The following is a 16,934-nucleotide window of genomic DNA, read 5'->3' on the forward strand; positions in this document are numbered from 1 at the left end:
AAGACCTTGACTTTGCTCGTGAGCAGGGCATGCTAGAGGGCGGGGTGATACCCCTCTGGAAGATGGTCCGTAGTTGTCTTACGGACGGCCGAGGCCAAGAAGCGCTTGTTAAAGGGCAGGAGGTTTTAGAACAATTGCATGAGGAAAAATCAGAAACAACAGAGAGTGAAGTGTCTCAGGAAGAGGGGAGTGTGCGGGGCATGGAGAACGGCAGGAGACTGTATCCAGATCTCAGTGTGCTGCGCACGCCCCCATGCGAAAGTGGGTCAGAGGCAGAAGACGCTGAGGAGGAGGAGATAAGAACGCTGTCCCGGCAGTTAGGGAGTTTAGGTACAGGGAACAGAGATAAGCAAGGGCTAGGGAACGGGCGGCCTCCCGATCCGCCTCCGTATGGCGGGGGTGTTTCGGACGAAGTTTCCACGCCCAAACATGGAGGGCTGTTAACGCTGAGATGGGTCTTGCTTATCCAGTTTTTCAGGATGATAATAGGGGAAGATTTCATGAGCCTTTGGATTTCAAGATTGTAAAGACCCTGGCGGAGTCTGTGCGCGCTTATGGGGTCGATGCCGCCTTTACACTAACTCAGGTGGAGAATCTGTCCAGATACTGCATGACTCCCTCTGATTGGGCTAGCCTCGTTCGGGCTTGCGTCTCCCCAGGCAAATATCTGGACTGGAGAGCATTTGTGCTAGAGGGCGCAGCAGAGCAAGCTGCCCAAAATCATACAGCAGGACACCCCCATTGGGACAGGGACATGCTTTTGGGGCAAGGGAGATTTGCTAATCAACAGACAGGATTTCCTCCTGAAGTATATGACCAGATTAATAATATTTGCATTCGGGCATGGAAATCACTTCCTAATAGAGGAGAGGTGTCTGGTAACCTGACTAAAATTATACAAGGCCCTACAGAACCCTTTTCAGATTTTGTAGCAAGGATGGTGGATGCTGCTGGAAAAATTTTTGGAGATCCTGATAGAGCCATGCCCCTTATCAAGCAATTGGTTTTTGAGCAATGCACCAAAGAATGTAAAACAGCGATTACTCCTTATAAAAATAAAGGCATAGAGGCATGGATGAAGGTGTGTAGAGAGCTTGGAGGACCTCTAACTAATGCAGGTCTTGCAGCTGCTGTCCTTCGGGTTACAAAAAGGGGCGGTTCTTGTGCCGGGACATGCTTCCATTGTGGTCAGCCTGGTCATCTCAAGCGTGAATGTCCCAAAAAAGACAATTTCAATGGACCTCCCCATGGTGGCTTTTCCAATGGCCCTCGTTTACCGGGGTTGTGTCCAAAATGTAAAAAGGGGAAGCATTGGGCAAGAGAGTGTAGATCAGTGAGGGACATCCATGGGCGGCCTATTTTAACTGGGTCAAAAAACGGCTGGAGGGGCCCTCGACCCCAGGGCCCGCAAATATATGGGGCAATGGAGAATGTCACACCCGAACCCGAGACATGGCCATCTCTACGCCATCCCATGAGACGCGGAGAGCCACTACAGGTGCAGCGGGATTGGACCTCTGTTCCACCTCCAGACTTGTATTAACACCTAAGATGGGAGTCCAGTTGGTAGAAACTGAGTTCAAAGGGCCTTTACCACCTGGCACTGTGGGCTTATTGATTGGACGTGCTTCCTCTATTTTACAAGGTCTTCATGTTTTTCCTGGAGTCATAAGCCCTGATACAGTGGGGACAGTAAAAGTCATGGTGGAAGCTCCAAGAGGCATTGTGTCTATCTCCCCAGGGGATCGGATTGCTCAATTACTAATTTTGCCTAGTTTACATAACCACTTCCCGGCTGACTCACGGTCACGGATGGGAAGTGAGATTGGTAGCACTGGAGGGAATTGTATCTATTTGTCATTGGGTATGAGCAACCGCCCCACCTTGGAATTAATCATAGAGGGTAAATCTATTGTGGGACTGCTAGATACAGGCGCAGACCGTAGTATTATAGCCCTTAAAGACTGGTCTAAGGGATGGCCAGTACAGACTTCTGATCAATCCTTAAGGGGACTTGGATATGCCCAAGCTCCTCAAATTAGCTGCAGGCATCTATCCTGGAAGGACCCGGAGGGACACAGTGGTACCTTTCAACCTTATGTGCTTGATTTACCTATTTCTTTATGGGGCCGTGATCTGATGGAAGACATGGGGTTCACCCTTAGTAATAACTATTCCCTAATGTCTCAACAGATTATGCAAAATATGGGGTATAGACCAGGTCTAGGACTAGGAAAACATCTACAGGGGCGCAAACACCCTGTGCAAGGTCATCAAAAACTTGACAGATTCGGTCTGGGTTTTTCATAGGGGCCGCTGGGGCTCAAATACCCATAACTTGGCTCACCGAGGAGCCTGTTTGGGTGCCTCAGTGGCCCCTTCCCTCGGCTAAATTGGCAGCAGCCCATGACCTAGTTAAAGAACAACTTGACTTGGGCCACATTCAACATTCTACTTCTCCATGGAATACTCCCATATTTGTCATTAAGAAAAAATCAGGGAAGTGGCGCCTACTGCATGATTTAAGAGCAGTTAATGCTCAAATGCAACTTATGGGGCCCATTCAAAGAGGGCTGCCGCTGCTTTCCTCTGTTCCTCAGGGCTGGAATATCATTGCTATTGACATTAAAGACTGTTTCTTTTCTATTCCTTTGCATCCTAAAGACTCACAGCGTTTTGCCTTCACCCTTCCCTCGTGTAATCACGAGGAACCAGATCAAAGGTTTGAGTGGGTTGTTTTACCACAGAGAATGTCTAACAGTCCTACGATTTGCCAGATGTATGTAGGGAAGGCACTCGCACCTCTCAGACAACAATATCCTTCCATTAAGATTATTCATTATATGGATGATGTATTATTGGCAGCCAAATTACAACAGTCATTTTATGAGGCCTATAAAGACTTGGTGAAGTTGTTAGCTCAGTATGGATTACATATTGCACCTGAGAAGGTTCAAACAGGGGATTCTATTCAGTATTTGGGAGCGACGATTGGAAATGACGTGTTAAAACCACAAAAAGTTACTATAAGAACTCAAGATCTCCAAACTTTAAATGATTTTCAAAAACTGTTGGGAGATATTAATTGGATAAGAGGTTATTTACATATTCCTAATATCGTGCTCCAGCCTTTGTATGCTATTCTTAAGGGTGATCCAGATCTTACTTCCCCTCGTACCCTCACTAAAGAGGCCAGAGCGGCCCTTATAAAAGTAGAAGAAGCTATACAACATGCTACTCTATGCAGGCTCCAGAGTGATAAACCTTTCCAGTTATGTGTGCTTGCCACTATGCGGCAGCCTACTGGAGTACTGTGGCAAGATGGGCCTTTACTATGGATCCACCCACATGTATCCCCAGGAAAATCTTTAGAATACTATCCTGATGCTGTTGCAGCGTTAGCACTTAGAGGGATTCAACAGAGCATTCAATTTTTTGGACAAGCACCTTCTTCTCTTATCATACCCTATTCTAAAGTTCAACTTAATGTTTTGTGTGCTACTCTAGACAACTGGGCTATTCTATGTTGCTCGTTTCAAGGGGATATTGATAATCATTACCCTTCTCATCCATTACTCCATTTTGTTAAAGAGCATCCTATCATTTTCCCTAAAGTAACTTCACCCACTCCAATTCCAGGGGCTGTTAATATTTTTACTGATGGCTCTAAGTCTGGAATGGGAGCTTATGTGATTAATGACTCTCCCCCTGTCCAGCATCAATTTGCTCCTGGAAATCCACAATGGGTAGAACTGCAAATTGTCATTGAAGTTTTTAAACAGTGTTCTTTTCCTTTCAATCTCATTTCGGACTCCATCTATGTGGTGCAGGCGCTCAAAATTCTGGAGGCTGTAGGAGCTATTAGTGACACCCATGCTGTGTCTGCTTACTTTGATCAGCTTCAACAGCTTATCCGTAGCCGTACTGCCCCTTTCTATCCAATGCACATTCGGGCTCACACCTCTCTTCCTGGCCCGTTATCACAGGGTAATGCCTGTGCTGACTCGGCAACTAGAAGCCAGTTGGTATGCTTGGCCTCCTCCTTAGAAGAAGCTAAATTGTTTCACCACAACTTTCATGTCAATGCTATGACACTGCGCAGACGTTTTTCCATCTCCAGAGCAGATGCTCGTCAGATAGTATTACAATATCCCCATTGTGTCACATTTCTTCATCCTCCTACTTATGGTGTAAACCCACGAGGATTGAAGCCATTGGTCGTCTGGCAAATGGACGTAACTCACGTGCCTGACTTTGGTAACCTCAAATATGTACATGTTTCTATTGACACATACTCTGGAATTATTCATGCTTCTGCTTTATCGGGAGAAAAGGCACGTAATGTTATTACTCATTGCTTAGAGGCATGGGCAGCATGGGGTGCACCTGCATCCCTTAAGACTGATAATGGACCTGCTTATACTGGCAGACAGTTTACATCTTTTTGTTCTACTATGGGAGTACAACTTGCTCATGGGTTGCCTTACAATCCTCAAGGGCAAGGCATTGTTGAACGTGCCCACCGCACCTTAAAAGAAACCTTAGAAAAACAAAAAGGGGGAATAGGAGTTGACCACACTCCTAAAGAACGCCTGTCCTTAGCTCGTTTTACCATTAATTTTTTGAATTTGGATATTCATGGCCGCTCTGCGGCCGATAGACATGTGTCCCCTCAGCCCTCTGTGACTGGCTATGTTAAGTGGAAGGATGTTCTTACGGGCCAAAGGAACGGCCCTGACCCCGTGCTGACATGGGCACGAGGATCTGTATGTGTTTTTCCCCAGGATCGCACGGAGCCGCTGTGGATCCCTGAATGCCTGACAAGAAGAGTCTCGAGATCTACTAACCAGCAGCAGGAGGTGCCACAACAGTCCCATGATGAGGAGCTTCATTCTGATGAGTGCTCTGGCTCTGATGCTGGTGCCAACGGTACAGATGGCACCAATGCAGTGGTGGGCAGTGGCACGGGCATGGCCAATGCCAATGCCAGTTCATAGTAATTCTAGTGTACTCCCCACTCTTTTTTCTACCTCATGTGAGATGTCTGCTCCTTGTACCTCTCCTAGAGGGGACATAGAACATATTTTTAATCAGTCTCAAGTTAATCTCACAGGAGTTTTTTGTTTCAGCCTTGGGAACACTAATTGTATTAGCCTTAAGACCAAAAATTTGACTAACTGGGAGGACCCATTGCGGTCCAGTCGAGTCTCAGGGAGTATTCTCAGTGCTGTATTGAGCCAAGTAGTTTCAGGGAAGCAATCAGGCTCAGGGACCCCCGCAACTAGCTCTGTTTTAAACATAACTACTTTAGCTATTATCTCCGAGGTATTAATCCCAATGCCTCCTTCTTCTAATAGTACTTGCTATGCCACTCATTTCAAGGCCTCTCCCTACTGTACCCCTAATTTTGGTTTTCCCCCGACATTTACGCCTTGTCAGGATCATTCTTGGGAGAAACATCAAGTTGCTAAAGGTTTCTCCTTTTCCCCCCCTCTGAAGAGATATGTTTATAACTTTAACAACAATGCCAACTCCTCTACAGGAACAGGTTGGTCCTGGTTTCAATGGCTCATTTCCAATGAGAAGGGGGCTTCAGCCGATATTTCCGCATTGGCTCAATTACTAGGAGCCAAAAGTTGGCTGGCTAATGTTTCTGGCACTACTAAGGAGAGTGAACGAGGTAATAGGCTTACATCTGTTTCGTTCAACTCTCTGTTACATTATGCCACATTGCCTCCTGCAATGGTCTGTATCCAATCCCCGTTCCTTTTCCTTTTAGCTAATCACACCTCATCGGGGATGCTGGATTGTTCTATTATTACCTGTTTCTTATCTGAGTGTTGGAATGGTTCTTGGACTGTAGCAGTAATTATGAAAATTCCAACTTTTGTCCCAATCCCAGTCACTGCGGATCCAGATAAATTTCCTATTGTAGAGCTACTTAGAGTCTGCAGAGATTTTGGAATCACAGCAGCTATAGTGACAGCCGTGGCGGCATCTGCTGCTGCAGCAGTTACGGCCGGAGTAGCCATGGCCAGTCAAGTACAAACTGCTGCCACTATTAATCAAGTTGTTCAACAAACGTCCACTATACTTGAATCGCAAAATGCGATTAATCAACATATTTTGTCGGGGATTTTAGCTACCAACCAAAGAATAGATTTTCTTCAAGCTCAGGTAGAAGAATTGGCTGACCTAGTACTTTTAGGCTGCATTGACCAACGTGCACATTTATGTATAACCTCTGTCAGATTTAATGATTCCAGGAATGCTTCCCACATCATTGGTGGATATCTGGCCGGAAATTGGTCCATGGGAGCGGAAGACATGATCCAGTCTCAACTAACCCAGATAGCTGTCTTGAATAGTACCCGTGTCGATCCCGTGACTCTGGGTCAATTCACCAATTGGATATCTTCTGCTTTTTCCTTTTTTAAAGAGTGGGTGGGAGTAGGCATTTTTGGTGCACTGTGTTGTTTTGGTATGTTCCTCTGTTTGTGGTTTCTCTGTCGCCTTAAGGCTCGTAGTGCTCAAGATAAGGCTATGATCATACAAGCTCTTGCTGCTTTAGAAATTGGCAACTCGCCACAGGTCTGGCTTGCGCATCTTAAGCACTAAACTTTTGACATGGTCATTGCACCCCAAGTTATTATAACATTGCACTGGGATTGACATGTCTTTCCTCGTTATTCTCTTAGTGTCAGAAAGCCCTTGCACTCTGCCGGTCTTGCTACCATTGCACGCAGATGGGTTTCTACACTAGTGCCTTTGACATGGTCGTTGCACCCCAAGTTATTATAACATTGCACTGGGTACGACATGTCCTTCTTTTGTCTTTCTCTTAGTGCTGGAAAGCCCTTGCACTCTGCGGGTCTTGTTGCCATTGCACGCAGAAGGGTTTCCACACTGGTCTTTATCTATCACTTTAAAGTCCGTGCCTTTCTTTCAGGGTGCTGCCAACTTGTTTGTAGTTGTACCTCTGCATGGCCACAGTTCAACCTCAGCTATTCCCTCTTACTCACCATCGTCACGATACAGGATGCGAGGCAAGGCACTGCACTTGAGTGATCCATTGAGAAGAGGGACCTCAAGGGGAGCATGTCCTATTGCATGCGGGTTTGACGTGTCTCCTCCCCGCCCCACGAAAAAAGGCGTCGGCTGATATGGTGTCAGGTCTGGGGAAGGCGCCCCCTGGGGCTGGCCCATACTATGCAGCCACTTTTGCACAGTGGGATAGGACCTCTACTCTCGCCTGTATTGTCTTAGTGAAACAAAAAGGGGAGCTGTGGTGAGCCGTTCCTGCGGACTGTGGTCGCCATTACATGATGGCGCTGGCTCCGTTGTGGTCTGTGAAGGACAACTCCATATCAAAGAGAGTTGGCGTGTTCCCAGCTCCTTATCAGAGAAAGTTGGCGTGTCATTTTCTAGCACCCTGTGAGAAGGGTACACGTGGCAGCTTTGCATTGGGGTTCGAGGTGCTTTATTAAGGCTGGGAGGGGCATCCAATTATTATTCCGGGTAGTAGAAGAATCATTAGAAGAATATCAAGGGCCTGAATAAACTGCTGAAAGAAGATTCCTGAGTCGCGTCTTCCTTGCGGGCAAGGGGGGTCGCGCCAATAGTCCAAAGAGGCCAGTCTTTAGAGGTCAGTTGTTCATATTTTATATTACCTTGTCTATTTTCATCTGTATTGATAAATAAAACTTAAGACTCTATTATTTATTTTCCTGTAAAATGCAAGTTATAATACTTACCTCATGGAGTTGTAAGAATTAAAAATATTTTATCTATACAACCTAATACAAATTCTATCAGAACAGGCACTCAGAGAGTGGTAACTATTGTTTTTATCTATTTATGTCATATCTACAGTGTTCGTTTTCTCTTTATTAAAGGCTTTTAAGTGATTTGTTAAAACTCAGAATTGGAACAACTTTGAACAAATCATATTATTGTGTGCATGTACAAACATGTAACAACTAATTGCACTATTATGTATAATTTTAATACACTAATAAAAAGTAAACTCAGAATTGTTATATATTAGGCAAAGTTTTATAAAGTGAACTTTTCTTAAATACATTCATGCATTGCTTAATGACAAGGACATATTCTGAGAAATGCATCAGTAGGCAGCAATTCTGTTCTGCAAACAGTGTATTCACACAATTCTAGATGGTATAAATCAATTACTCAACATTGCCTGTTTGTTTTGTTTTGCTTTGCAATGGGGTCTTGCTATGTATCCCAGGCAGGTCTCAAATTCCTGGGTCAAGCAATCCTCTTGCTTCAGCCTTCTGAGTAGCTGGAACTTTAGGTGTGTGCCTCTGCTTTGAATGTGATCTCTTGATGCATTCAACATAGATGATACATGTGAGGCTGCTGGTGGCATAATATGGAATACTGTTTTGTAGTAAACGTTTTTGTTGTAAAGTAATGATAAAAAGTGTAGTATAGTAAATGCATAAACCAGTAACAGTCATTTATTACTATTATCAAGTATTAAGTACTGTTCATAGACAAACATGCTATACTTTTCTGACAGGTCTGTTTATGGAGGCTTGAAAAATGTGTTATGTTGGCATCATGACAGCTACATCTCTAGGCAATGAGAATTTTTCAGTTCTATTATAATCTTACGGGACCACTGTCGTATATGTGGTGTGTTTTATGTGCTATACTTTAATATGGTGGGCAGCAACAGTGTGTTTGTTTACAACAGCATCACCACAAACACTTGAGTAGCATATTGTACTATAATGTTACAGCAGTTTTTCAGCTTAATTCTAGTCTGTGTGTGTGTGTGTGTGTGTGTGTGTGTGTGTGTGTGTATGTGTGTGTGTGTGTATGTGCGTGCTCATGCGCATGGGCACACACACATTCATGCTGGGGATTTAACCCAGGGCATCTCACATGCTAAGCACCTGTTCTTATCACTAGGCTATATTCCTAGCCCCTCCATTCTAGCCTTATAGATCATTTTTATATAAATATAATAATGTGATGTATGACTAAACTGTTGAAATTGTATAATTTATTTAAATCAAGGTTTTCCAACCTCAGCACTATTGGCATATGAATCAAATAAATGAGTAAATGTCATGTGCTTGTAGGATGTTTAGTAGCCTCCAAGTTTCCTGTTTACTATATGCTGGTAACATCTACATCATGATAACCAGAAATGTCTCCAGACATTTCCAATATACTCTTAGGAACAAAATTATCAATTGATAACTACTAATTTAAATATTTTAGTAATTATTCAAAAAAGGAGATTAAAGTTTCTATTGTGAAAGATTAAAATATAATTGGTTATTAAATCTAAATCATGGGCTCTGAGAAAACAATTTAAGTCTGAACTCTTATTAATCAGCAGTGCTTATGATATTGATGATCACTTAAAGATTATTGAAAATAAATATTTAAAATCAAGCATTATTACAGAGGTAATAAGACCATACTCAATAAAAATTTGAAAGTGTTGTAATGTGAAAATAAATAAATAAAATAAAATAAAATCAAGCATTAAAAATTTTGGTTCGATTTAAAACTTATAATTTAGACTTTATAAACACGGTTTAGGAAAGCTCAATTTGCTATTTCTTAGACTAGTAGCCTTTATTTTCTTTTTATTTTAAATTTTTTCTATGTTAAAAAAATTAATGGAGAATTAATCATAACCATAAAGTCTATCAGAGCCTTGCCTTATCAACATTATGGAGTGGAATTGCTAGTAAGTCTTTTAGTTTTACAAGATTGTTTTCCCAAATGATTGATTAAATGACCAATTTTAAAATAAATTTTCTTTAAATATTTTTTTCACTAGGAATATATTTAACAAATATTCTGAAGACTGAAGAAGGGAATAATGATTTTTTAAAAAAGAAAGGGAAAGATTTGAACAATTTCAGTAAGAGGAGAAAAGTGGCAGAAATTACTGGAGAAATTCAGCAATATCAGAATCAGCCTTATTGTTTACAAATAGAACCAGAAATGAGGGTAAATATTTTTTTTCCTTGTCTTTAAAAGGGAATGTGTTAAGTACTCGGTGATCTCTACAAAATACCATAATCACATATCATGCTGTTTATTTTGCTTTGTAAATAAAATGAGTTAATAATTGGTAGTTAACAATGTTAAATATTATACCTACACTATCTGCAGTTATTTATACGAAGTGCTTTCTCTTGAAAATATCACTTCTTTGTTGAGTTGGTTCAAGCAACACTTCCAAAAAAGCGAATGGCAAAGTTGAACAAAAGAAGTTTTTCTGATGTCCATGCAGTAAAAATCCACTACTAATTTCATCATTGATGGATAACCATTTTAAATATTTTATGTGAGCCAGTATAACATTAAACAACTTATCTTCTCAGAAGATGACTATGCTTAAGTAGGAGAAGAGTTTGAAAGAGTGGTATATATGCATAGCACAAAAGGGCTTTAATATTCTATCAACTGATGTTCTATTTTGAACAATGGTGTATAATACTGATACTGTGATATCATAAGTGTGCATTTTCTGGCTTTCCTACAGGTATACTTTAATTCACTGGGAACATACATTCTTGCTAATATTTTGGTAGTGGAAATCACATGATGAACCCTCTTAGAAACATTATGCTTAGTGTATTCTATGGCTTTGTCTCATTTTAAGTTGATCATTATAGGAATGCATTATTTTAGTTTTAACTCTGCCAATATATCTATCTAGTGACCTGTTGCTATTTCTGTCTTTATTGAAATTTTTGTCCTAAGAAAGTTAGGATTGTACTTTTTTCCTAACAGGGGAAAAATGTGGGATGCCATCTAAATTAGAGTGCATTATGATACCACGTTTATATTAAATGAACTTAATATATCATATGTATTTGAAATTGAGAACATATTGTAATTTAACTTTTCATGTTAAAAATTATGCTACATTCTTAAAAGAATCTACAAATTGGGCATATTGAATGAAAATAGCCACTATCATTTCTACCTTCCTGAATTATGAGATAGTTACTATTCTTTGTTCCCAGTTCAAATACTCTACAGTCCTTAGAAAGAATGACCTAAAGCATACCATTAATTAAAATGCAGACATATAACTGTTTTAAAGTAAATAGTAATTTTTGTTGCCTATTTCATTGAGCCCACCCTCTCTATGTGGATCTTCAGAAGGCTAATAAGAAAATGTGTTCTGAAAGTCAGATTAGAGTTCACAATATATTTTTTCCACAGAAATAATTTTACATTGTCATTGGGTATACTTGAAATAATACTTTAAGCATTTGTATCTCAGTAGCATATATGCCAATAGGTTTTTTTGTTCTGATCTAGGTTTCTTACCATCATTTAAAGCATTTTGGAGAAGGGGAATGCCTCTTTATGATTGAATCAAAGTACATTTAAAATATATACAAACTAAGCTATTCATTTTACAAAACCAACATTAATCAAACAAAATCGTATTTTTAAGTTAGAACAAATGATGAGAAAATTAAAAATAAAGCTTTCTAAAAGTTTTTAAATTACCATTGGCTAGTGTAATATAAGTTAGCTAACTTGAGTATAAAAAATAATTGTTTCTGTTAGAGGAGTGATATACTTTTCAAGTTCATTTTGCCTCTTACAAAAGCCAAACCCAATAAATATCTTTTACTTGCTTCTAAACACTCAAAAATGAAATACAGCTAAATCCAGAAATTTGCATCTAAGGAATTTTCAAAGATAACCATAAGAATTATGTAGAAAAATATTTGAACCAGGAGTTAATAATTATTATTATAGCAAAGAATTAAAAGGCTTTTATCTAAATAACTGCCTATATAAGGATTAGTGAAATGAATTCTGGAACATGTCTGATAAAATTCCATAGACTTAAAATTTGTACTTTATAAGATAAGTAAACCACATGGGAACAACTTGACTATAAACTTTTAAAAAGATTAAAAATAAATACGGTGTTACCCCAATTTTGCAAAAAAGAAAAAGTTTCTATTTATTTATTTATGTATATATAATCACACATAATAAAACACCAGAAAATATAGTAAAATATAAACAGGGTGGTTTCTAATTAGTGAGATTCCTTTTTTTTTTTTTTGAGCGGAGCACTTTGCTAAAGTATTAAATTTCCTACTTCGGAGCTTAAATTTTTACTTGCAAAATATTTGGTGAATATTTTTTGATAAAGATAAAATATTTTTGATAAAAATACTTTTGTACTAGAATTTGACACAGGTAAGTTATAAAGTTTATTATAATTTCTCTTGATTGCTTTTGAATATGTCTTTCCAATTATCAAAGTTCTATTGTGGTTTTTTAAACTATAATTTTGGTTCTAAACACTTTTGTTAGCTTACTTGTGATCATTATGTTATAATTAGTAGGAATAATAAAGGATAAGTGTTAACTACTGAGCCATTAAAACCTGTTCATCTTATAATCATAATGTTTGACTAGAATATGACTTCCAGAGAAATTATGTAATCTTATTGAAAAGTAGAGCGACTGGAATAAACAATCTTTGTAACTTTTCCAGACATTGTGATCTCTTAATTTTTTAGTTTTAAAAATGATAAAATAAATAATTTACACTAAAAATTTGAGTAAGTATATACTTAGGAGTATTTCTTTAATTCCAGAGGTTCTTTGAAAACCTTAACCCCATGGAAGCTCATCTGAAAAAGAGTTTACAGATTATTTGTTCAACAAGTCACTAGAAATCGAACCCCGAAACTACAAACAGCCTCCTCGATTTGTAAGTCCATGACAATGTTGGAAAATATTATTTTTAATATTTAACAACCTATTTCCTTAAATTGTAATCAAATAGCTATTTTTAGATATTTTATAGTACTATTTCTAAAATTATGTATACTGTAAAGGAAGATATCAGCTTTTTTGATAAAATCTGATGTATCCTTTGTCCTACTACCACTTATCTGTCAATTTTTGATCCCTTCTAGTATAAGAGAAACAGGTGTGAGAATATGAGAGCCTAGCAGTAGCTGAATGGAACAAAGGAAGTGAAAAGAACTGGGAAAAGAGTAAGCAGTAGTATATAGGCTTTTTTTTTTTGCTTGACCATTGGCACTTGCCATTAGGGCTCCATGGTCTGTGGTTGCCAGTGAAACCCATCTCTCACACTAGGAATTGCTTCTACACTTTCTAGTTATTCCACAGGTTTGCAGTGGCAACAGAAATAATGGAAGACTAATTCTAAGTCACTGAAAGTGAAGCAAGATTTGGAAAAAAGTAAAAATCATTTATAAACAGACTCCCTTTGGCAAAGCAGTAAACTAGGTAGTTGCATGGTATCTCATTCTCACATCAGTATATGATAGAGATTATCCTTACTTTATAAATAAAAAAATTGAGGCTCAAAGAGATTAAATAACTTTTTCAAGACTGAACAGCTAGTTTTTGGCACAGTTGAGATTTTAACTCAAACTTTTTTGAGTGGGTGCTAGGGATCTATCCCAGGGCCTCATGCATGGAAGGCAAGGGCTCTACCACTAAGCTATATCCCCAGTCTTTTTAATTTTTTTTTTTAATTTTAGAGACAGGATGTCTCTTACATTGCCCAGTGTTTTAGTCACTTTTTCATCACTATGACCAACAAGAACAACATCAAGAGGAAAAAGTTTATTTTGGCTCATGGTTTCAGAGGTTCAGTCCATGGTCAGTGGACCCCTAATTTTGGGCCTGAGGTGAGATAGAACATCAGGCAGAAGCAGAAAAGCGTGAAAGAGGTAAAGTAGCTCAAGATGTGGAAACCAGGCAGCAGAAGCACTCTTTCTCACCAGGGTCAAAATATAAACCCAACGGTATAACTCCCAGTGATATACTTCTTCAGCTATACCCTACCTGCCCATAGTTATGACTCAGTTAATTCATTGAAGTAAATTAATCCACTGATTATGTTATAGGTCTCATAATCTTATCATTTCACCCCTCAACATTCCCTCATTGTCTCACACATCAACTTTTGGGGGATACCACATATCCAAACCACAATATCCAAGCTGGCCTCAAACTTGACAATCCTCCTACCTAATCCTCCTGAGTAGCTGGGATTATAGGCATTTACCACAGCATTTGCCTCCAACTCAAATTTATGAATCTGAGATTTTTGTTTTTTCATCAAGTTACCACTGCCAGAGTTTTAAAATTGGGATGGAGTTTAGGATAGGGAACAATGATAGCCCTCTTCACCAAAGGGTTTTGAATGCACTGTTATAGAGATTGAACATTTAGTATAAGAAAAGGGAAAAAGGGAACTTTTTAAAAAGTGAAGCACATAACATAATATAAACATAAATTATGTTACCAGTAAATATTTATTAAATTGATATAAGTTATTTGAAAAAAAGTTTAGATATAAGTGTTTTAGGAGCTAAAGGTTGTTTTGACACAATTTTTAGGCATTTTATTTCTACAGTTATTGAAAGAGATTTACTTATATTCAAGTTCATTTTTAAATTAATCCAGTTAAATCCAGAAGTTATTACTAGAATACCACAAACTGACGCTGCAGATTGGTATTTTGTTGCACTCTTTTAATTTATTCCTTGAGAATTAATTAACTGGTTCCTTGAGAACTAATTAACTAATAATGTAACTCATGAAAATAAATGATACTAATTATGTTTACTTTTCCTAGGCTAGGAAATCAACCTACTCCTTAAAATCTCCTGGAATAGGGCCTAATTCAGGATGGCATGGCTCTACCTCAGGCACTTTATGAGGTCATCCAACACAATTAGAAAGAGAACCTTATAAGATAAGCTTTAGTCGGGTTGCTGAAACTGAGCTCGAATCAACAGTGTCAGCACCAACCTCTCCAAATACACCATCTACTCCACCAGTGTCTGCTTCTTCAGAACATAGTGTGTTTTCAGATATGGATCTCAATAGTTCCTGTGGTAAGTATTTGATACAAACCATTTGGTAAAAAAGGAATTTTTGTTTCGGATAATTCTCATCATTTTAATTAACAAACTACAGAATCCTTTGTAATCAAATCAGTATGAAAAGTAGCATCTAAATGTGAAAATGGTGATTATCACACTTATGCATTTGTTAATGCATATTGTTTTCTGATTTATTCATTCAAAAAGATTTATTTAGTACTTTTGGGACCTCACCACCACTTGAAAGGGAGCAACAGGCAGTGAATAAAAAAATAAGTACATAAGTTCAGTGAGGAAAATTGAAAGGGACTGTGATAGAAGGGGAACCATTTACACTAAGAAAGAGAAAAACATTCTAGGTACAAGGAATACTTAGTTTCATCTTTCTAAAAAAAACTGACACATTAAAAGATGGTGATAAAATTTTGTGCTATGTATATTACATGTTACTTTATGCTGACATGTAAAAATAAAACCATACATGTTACCTATCTTTTCAAATTAATTTTTCTCTTTCCAATAGGTAGCAATAGCATCTTTGCTACAGTGCTCTTGCCACATTCAAGTAAGTATGATTCTAATGAAATTACTATAATAATAATAATTTGGTTTACCAAATTTGTATTTGAACATTTTGGGGCTTAGCAACATGGAAAGAATAAGAAAATTTTTTTCCCTCCCTCCTTCCCCTCTCCCCTTCACCCTATCCCTCTTTTCTTCTTTATTTCTGTTGTGCTGGAGATTGAGCCCCAGGCCCTATACATTCTAGACAAACCCTCTACTGATGAGCTATATTCCCAGCTTGAAAGAAATTTTTATAAATAAATTGAATTATTTGCTTATTGTTATGTAATATTTAAATTTTCCTATAGTTTTTTTAAATTATTTTATGACCTGTGTTCAAGGGACTGTGTGACCTTGAACAAATTATTTTTTATCTCCAAACTTATTAAGGACCAAATGAAATAACTATTTAGAATACCTAATTTGTTTCTTAGCACAGAATGAACAATTATTTCATATCAGTTACCTATCTTCTTCCCCACCCCTTCCAATTCATTTTCCTGTAGGAATAATACACAGTCAGCACTTTATATATGTGGTTTCCATACCCATGGATTCAGTCAGCCACATATTGAAAATGTAGTTATACCTACAGTGCTTGCATCTGTACTGAACACATATAGACTTTTTTATATTGTCATTGTTTCCTAAACAATACAGTGTAACTATTTATATAGTATTTCTACTATAGCAGGTATTATAAATAATCTAGAACTGGGCATGGAGGCACACACCTGTAATCCCAGCTACCCAGGAGGCTGAGGCAGGAGGATTGCAAATTCAGTGTCACCCTGGACAATTAGAAATACCTCCAGGGTTTGTATTTAAAAAAAAAAACAAAAACCCTGCACTGCTAAAGCACTGGCCTAGCATATGTGACACCCTGGGTTCAATCCCTAGTACCCCACCTCAAAACAATACTAATAATGTAGAGAGGATTTAAATTTGCAGAATATATGTAGGTTAAAAGCAAATATATCATAGTAAATTGCATTATATAACATTATTATGCATTGTAAGAGACTTAAGCATCTGTGGAGTTTGTATCTGTGAAATATGCTATAATCAGTCCCAGATACCAAGGGATGACTATATTAAATGTTTATTTAAAGTTCCCAGGATAGCGTTTGATAATTTATTTCTTGATATCTTATTTAGTTAAAGTAGTATTTTAAGAAAAGCAGTATTTTATCATTCTAAATTATTTCATGATTTATTATCAAAATGTTATTAACTTTCTGTGGCAATTTGTTTAAGACAAAAATAACCCAAAAAGGAACACAGCAGCTTTGGGAATAATTCTCTCAATCTGGAGAACCTCCCGTCTAACATAGTAAAATGTATATGTTATAGACAGTAGCAGGAATTCCAGTCTTTTCAATGGCTCTGAGTCAGAGGCTGAGACAGCAACCAATGCAAACTGGTTAAACACTTAAAATAAAATTAACAGAAGCTCCCTACCCCATG

The 16,934-nt window shown here is 38.2% G+C and overlaps 1 pseudogene across 1 annotated transcript in view; it reads left to right on the forward strand.

Annotated features, from left to right (window-relative positions):
- The window catches only part of LOC144368139 (son of sevenless homolog 2-like), a 49,850-nt pseudogene that overhangs the window by 20,010 nt on the left and 12,906 nt on the right, over nucleotides 1–16,934 (forward strand). Inside the window, exons 10-13 of the transcript XR_013427911.1 lie at nucleotides 9,827–9,999; nucleotides 12,633–12,748; nucleotides 14,654–14,915; nucleotides 15,427–15,468. The product of XR_013427911.1 is annotated as a son of sevenless homolog 2-like (transcript). The remainder of the gene's footprint in view (nucleotides 1–9,826; nucleotides 10,000–12,632; nucleotides 12,749–14,653; nucleotides 14,916–15,426; nucleotides 15,469–16,934) is intronic.

This window comes from Ictidomys tridecemlineatus, chromosome 2 (assembly GCF_052094955.1).
Source record: "Ictidomys tridecemlineatus isolate mIctTri1 chromosome 2, mIctTri1.hap1, whole genome shotgun sequence".
Lineage (NCBI taxonomy): Eukaryota > Metazoa > Chordata > Mammalia > Rodentia > Sciuridae > Ictidomys > Ictidomys tridecemlineatus.